The following is a 6,747-nucleotide window of genomic DNA, read 5'->3' as shown; positions in this document are numbered from 1 at the left end:
AAATTTGTTATTTTATATGGAAATTTGTTGTTTATATGGAAAAGCTAGCACTGGTGGCAGTGACCCCCTCATCAAGTCCCCCCAGGACCTGTGTTTGCTCTGGTGCTTCCTTGAGAAGATTCCCACAACCCGAGAGCAGAGAGAAAACTACACAGACAGTGCCATGGGGAGCAAGAAGTGGTGCCCTGTTTTTGGGGCACTTAAGGGGATGTTTTGCCCTCAGCACCACTGTGGTCCCAACCCCAGGAGCCACCACACCTGACCCTGCCTGCTCCGCACTAAAAGGACATCTATCATAAACAGGAATATTAAAAACTTTAGCACCTCTGTGGAACAAAGGAAAGCCCAGGGAAGTAATTTCAGCCTCTGTATTCAGTCACCTCTCTGGCAACCTCTGCAATGAGTATTCTGGCAAGTTATTTCGCTGAGGGAGAGCCTGACTTTCTGCAGTTGTCCGAGGCAATCTTTGATTAAATTTTGGATGCTGTTACTTAGACACCCGCTCCTGATGCACTTACCATATTTTGCAAAGAGAAGGTCTCTGTGAATTGAAAATTTCTGGTTATGTGCATTCAAGGTCATGCATAAAACAGCGTCTAGGATCACGGAAAGTTGAGGAATTTAATCAAAATGCTGCTCTATGGTTTGGTGTGTTTTGTGGGATTAGGAGGGGCACCAATAATGCTGTCAATGCAGAGCTCATTTGGACACTTGTGAATTATTGAGCTGCAGAGCAAACCTCAGCACAGCCTAAATCAACAGTTTTCCACAGTGCTGTTGGCAAAAGAAGTTCCTGATGGTTCCACTTCCACGCTGGAGAGGGACAAAATTTCAGTAGGAGGTTGTCTGGGGGGAAAAAAGCAGCTGCAGGCTTTGGGATATCAGACTCTTTGTATTGTTGAGGGTCATTAGACAGAGTTAGAACAGTAACTCTATAAAATTTGATAATTTGCCACTCCCAGCCAAAATAAAAGTAAAAAAACTCAGTATTATAAAATGTGGAAATACTTCATGGAATTGAATGCAGCCAATAAAACACTTTTTCACCTTTGTTTTCTCCTTAGGTGTCATAGAGAGCTCTGAGCAGACTGCAAGGTGCCCTCACTGCACTGACATTATGAAACTGGGATTGCTGGATCATCATGACAAAATTCAGAGTATTGAGGTACCCAGGGCTTTTTCTCTCCTTTGAAAAGTCTGATTCTGTAATTAAAGTTAATTTAGAAAATGAATTATATTTTATGCATATGTTATTATTTATATTAATATTTAATGTGTGTATTAAATACATATCTGGCCTTAGCCATGAATATCCTCATGACCTTAAGTCCAAACATTCTCACTTTCCCCCAAATGAAACCAATTATTTTTTTTTTTAGGGATTTAACCCTATGGTATATTCCTAAATTCTGAGGTGTTTTTACCAACTTCAATATTCTCCAAATAGTCTCTGCTCCCCTCTTTTGCATTTCAGGAGCTGATTCAGTGATCTCAGAGCTGGGCGTGGTGGTTATGTAGCTTTGCTTTATCTTTCTGTTTTCATTGGCAAACTCTTGAAATTGTTTATTATAAGCAAAAACTTCTTTTTTTTTTTTTTTTTTTTTTTAAAGACTAAAGACTCCAAACGTTTTTTAATGAAACGCACATTGTCTTCCTAGACAATGACATAAAGCTGAGCCAAGCCAAGCACTGCTCTTCCTTAAGGAGCTACGAAGGACAGAATTGCAGAAGGTTTTTCATTGCTTTCCTGGGCTCTTGCATGGCGCTGCCTCAAGCTGGCAGTGGCTGTCAGGTGAAATAAGAAATGCAACCTAAGGAGTGTGGGGCTGGGGATGAGGAGCCACAGCCCAGCTCTGTCCCCTCGTGGCTCCCACACCCTCTCCCTTCTCCTCAATGTGCCTTCAGGCTGCTCCCAGCCTTCAGCATCTCCCCCCAAATCTTGGATTCCTCCCCCACAAACACCGCTAACTACTAACTCATAAAACATATCAGCTGGGTTTATTACTTTTAACCATCTTTCCAATTGTGCCATAAAATAAAGGCAGATGCCATTTTAAGATCTTATTATTATCAAGGGCCAACTCCTCCAGCAGCACCTGCTTAGCGGCAATCTGCTTGTTTATAGTCCCTTTTTTATAGGTGACAGTTTAAGGTGGCTGTTCTCCTGTTACAAAGAGTTCTTTTTAATGTGGCAGAAGTGGCACGCACAGTAGGTGAGCTCCTTTCTTTCATCCAGTGATATTGAGAAGGGGTCGCAGGTTCACCTGTGATTTTTGCTTGACAGCTTCGCCACACACATCAGGCTCTGCCAAATGCTCCGCCATTAATTTATGATTTAAAGTAATTAACTTTTGCTGATTAAAGTAATTATTTCAAGTGCATTGCACTCAGGCCCAAATGATGCTCACAGCCCCCTCTCCAGTTTGAGCTAGCAGCATGCCAAGTGCTTAAAAGCTGCACCAGGGAGCTCGCGGTGGCTTCTGCCAGTCTAACAGATCTGCCATGTTTATGGCTGACTTGTACTAACTGCTCATTTTAATGCCGAATCCTGGCAGAACATTGACACAGTGTGAAACCTTCATCCGGTAAACAAGACAAGCTTCAAATTGGTGACATCGATGACAGTGAAAACTGTTTAAATGAATCTTGCCTCCAGCCTTCCAGAGGTATTATGTTTTTGAGCGCTGCTCCTTCTCCAGATTGGCTGTTAAACAATTTACAGCTTTATCCAGCCTCTGCCTTTAGCGTTATGCAGGTGCAAAATTCAGGCTTCTTCCCCGGATCGGAGTCCAAAAAAAATCTCTCCGACCTCCTCCCCCTCCAGAAAAACCCCACCCAGTCCCCACCAAACCCTTTTAAAGCCGCTTCAGAGAGAAACGTGCGAAAGGAGTTTCCTTTGAAAATAAATCTGCCCTTTTGAAAGCGAACACGGGTTGGGAAGCTGCCTGGCATGTCCCGAAGTTAACATGTTTTGTGTGGGAGCCAACGTTGGCTGGTTCATTGTGCTTTCCCTGCGCACGAGAAGGAAGCACAGCGGAGCGCCAGGCAGGATCGCGTGGAATTCTGCCAGCCGCGCACCGCGGCAACCAGCTTTGTCTCACTGGCACCAAATGTTCCCAAAACTTACCTTTGGGGTTGTGGTATTGCTTTTTTTTTTTTTTTCCCTTCCCTGGATAAGATATTCCTTGGGAATATCCTGTTGTAAAGAGCTGTGGGATTTGGGCTGCTGCTGCTTGCTGAGTGAAAACGAGCAAACCGATGGTTAAATCTGTAGGAGTAAAAATATCCATGCTGGAAAAAATATATTCCCAATACTATAAATACATTTAGCTGGTTTTTTTTTTTTCCTTATTTATTTATTTATTTATTTAAATCAAATTTTAATTTGGGAGGGAGAAGGGAAACAGTTTTGATTAGGGAGGGGCAGTGTGTTTTTTCCTGCTTTGCTGGAATGACTGTCAGTTTTAAAAAGCTACTCACATTATCCCTCTCTCCTCTTCCAGTGCAACTGTAAAGAAATCTAATTTCATCTGTAATAAAGCACCTGATGGGCAGTGATCCCTGGCAAACAATATTTCAGCTTAATGCTAAGCGTTGAAAAAACATCATCGAAAAATAAAGATGCCAAGAAAAATCATCTGTGTGTTAGCTTGGCAGTCGTCCTCAGAAATGGGAGGGATAGCTCGACAGTGAGCCTGATTTGGGGGTTTTCTCCCTTTTCTTTGGGTAATGAATGAAGTGTGGAGGGAAGGGAGGGCTGGGAGCCGTGGCTGAGGAAAGCTCAGCCTCGCTCCCCACTCGCCTCACGAGCAAACACTGAGCTCTGTGCCAAATCGGGGCACTTTGGAGCTGTGAGGAGCCCAGGCACTGAGCTGAGAGCACCAAAATCACTTCTCAGAGCCCCTGCCACGGGTGGGATGTGTCCTCACCCCGTCCTCTCTCTGTGCAAGGCGTGCTGTAAACACACCCCAGAGAGAGTTTCGCAGAAAATGGTAATGCTGCTTTGTCAGAGCTGATTTGGAAAAGGTGTTTTGAAAATGCTAGTCAGAAATAAGATAGAGACAAAGGAGTTTCACTGGTTTGAATTTTTTTTAATTTTTTTTTTTTTACATTTATTTCTAGGTCTCCACGTAGAATCACAGAATGGTTTAGGATTAAAGGGACCTTAGAGATCATCTAGTTCCAACCCCTCTGCTATGGATATCTTCACATCCAAAAATATTTGGAGTCTCTGAAAATGTAATAGGACTGGAAAACTAATCTAGGAAAATGTTTTTGAAGCAAAATGCATCTGGGATTTGCTCAGGACCTGATCCAAAGTCCCCTGAGATGGACAAGAGCCAGTTGGTGGCCTCAGCCTCGTTTGACTCTCCTTGCTGTCTGCAGTTGTTCCAAGCCCAGCCAATCCTCTCCTGCGCTGGCTCAAGGAAAGTGATCATAATCCTCAAAGTGTTCCGAGGAGGATAAGAGCAGGATTTGATACTGCAGGGGTTGTGAGTGGCTGTGGTTGGCATGGGCGAGGTTGGCAAAGCTTGGATCTCACAGTAACAGGAGCAGTGGTGCCACCTGGGGTGGAAATACCAAACACTGGTTTAAGCCACAGGGCGGGAGATGCCAGGGATTGGGTATTTTTAAATACCTTTGGATTTCGGGTGGAGGTTGAGCCAGCTCTGGGTGGGGCAAGGCAGAGAAAAGATTTTCCACCTGGAAAATCCACAGCAGAACTGTCTCTGTCCTCCATTTGAGGAGGATGTCCCTTGAGCCGTGACAAAGGTGAAAATGCTCTGGGTCTGGTCGGCTGAAAAGTGCAACAGACACCAGGTAAAAACTATCAGGAATTCAGAAGTCCAACATGCAGATGTGAAAGGCATGTTTTAATTTAATCCCTCAGAATTATGAGATGCATAAAAGCCCCATTATGGAATGGCACAATGTATTAGCGGTTATAGGTGTTAAATCAAACCAAGGTACATGATGTTAATGGGCAAAGTGACTGTGTTTAAACAGTTGTCTACTTATTAAATCTCTAATTAAGGACATGCAAACCAAGTGGCAAAGATTTTCCACTAAACATGATAAATTGTGATTAGCAGAATGTTTTTAATGTGCTGCAGAGCAAGCCAGTTTTATTAAAAAAGAACAGAAGCCACCCAAATTTCTCCCAGCAGCTTTACCTGTAATGATAGTGGTACCTCTGCAGGTCACAATAAATTGATTTTCGCTGTGTGTATTAACCCCTGACTGCAGTTTGCTTCCTAATTTTTCTGGTTTTACAGCCCTTCTTTACAGCATCTTTTGGGATTTATCTCAAGCAGGCCAGACAAGCTGGAAGTGACTTTTTGGAAGCTGCCTCACGACTTTCTGCCTGGATTGCGTGTGATGTGAGTGCAAGTATTTTCCTGCTACAGCACACCCCTCCATAGGAATAAGTGCACTTATTTGACTCAATCAGCCATCTGTGACTCCATCAGCCACAGTGGAAACTAATGGTAATTGCCAATTGTTAACCAGACAATAGCAGATGCTAACTTTAATATCCAACAGTGCTCTTCCGAGCATCTTTTATGGAGACATGGCCTCACTTTAATACGTGTTTTCTTTCCCCAAAATAAGGCAACTTAGTGAAGGCTGATTAGCCTAGGGAGCTATGTGACTTGAAGCAATGAACTTCCAGGAATGGCAGCCCATGTGCTGTTTCTGGGCCATAATGTCTACAATGTGAAAATTTAGAGGACTTGGATTTAAAATTCTTCTTGGAATGCAATTTTTTTTCCAGCGAAATTTCACAAAGAGCCACGTCCTGGATGCTAACACGAGAGCGATGCCTTTCCTGGCAATGTCCTTGCCTCCTATTAGATAATCAATTAGTCTCAGAACATTAAAAAGCAAAATGCTGCAACAGGATTTTCCACCAAATTCAAAAATATTTACTAAAGGATTTCATTGCTGCTGTTTATTTACATGGAAGCCTGAAGGCCGCACAACATAATGCTGCTGCTCTGGCACCAGGACAGCTCTGCAGCCTCAGCCCCGAAGGACATCTGGAGTTTCTGGGTCGCAGCAGTTCCTTTTTGCAGAAATTTGCTCGCAGAAAGTAATGAATGAGCCCATTTTCACTTCGACTGGGGCCTGCAGTCTACGGGAGACATTAGGAGCAATTTGTAGTCAACGTGCAGGTCTGTTCCATCTAAAATATTATCAATGAGCTTGTCAACCCGAGCCTTAACCTTCTTTGTTATTTTCATCTGCTCCCCTCTCAGATGTCTCTCCTCGTAGCCATAACCTCTGAAGACTGGCAACAGGATGTCATACACCTGTTTTGCTCAAGGCTGGGACTCGGCGCCCTGCGCGGGCCAGGGGCACAACTTTCCTGCAGTGAGCTTTAATTTGCTCTCCACTCCCTGAAGAGCTCCCGCGCTTCACCTTGCTGCTGCTGCTGCAGCTGGAGGAGAGCTCAGCCCGCGTGCAGCTGAGGCTGCGGCACGGCAGGCAGGCAGGGATGGAGGCAGGGAAAGAAGAGAGGCAGGGATGCAGGGATAGAGGCAGGGATGCAGGCAGGATTTGAGGCAGGGATGCAGAATTTGTGGCAGGGAAGGAAGTGGGGAGGCAGGGAAGGAGAGAGGCAGACAGGGATGGAGGCAGGGAGGCAGAATGTCAAGGAAGGAGGCAGGCAGGGAGCAAGGGAGGAAGGGAAGGAGACAGGTATGGATGGAGGCAGGGAGAGAAAAAGGCAGGGAAGCAGGGATG

At 44.6% G+C, this 6,747-nt stretch overlaps 1 long non-coding RNA gene across 1 annotated transcript; it reads left to right on the top strand.

Annotated features, from left to right (window-relative positions):
- Positions 1 to 1,062: 1,062 nt before the first annotated feature.
- Positions 1,063 to 3,700, top strand: LOC146435031 (uncharacterized). The gene is made up of 3 exons (XR_014853055.1): positions 1,063 to 1,165; positions 1,659 to 1,792; positions 3,504 to 3,700. It is a non-coding gene; the product is annotated as an uncharacterized LOC146435031 (long non-coding RNA).
- Positions 3,701 to 6,747: the final 3,047 nt, after the last annotated feature.

Source organism: Lichenostomus cassidix, chromosome 6 (assembly GCF_008360975.1).
Source record: "Lichenostomus cassidix isolate B80296 chromosome 6, HeHo_3.0, whole genome shotgun sequence".
Lineage (NCBI taxonomy): Eukaryota > Metazoa > Chordata > Aves > Passeriformes > Meliphagidae > Lichenostomus > Lichenostomus cassidix.
The sequence above is the reverse complement of the archived record's forward strand: the minus strand, read 5'-3'. Positions and strand labels throughout refer to the sequence as shown.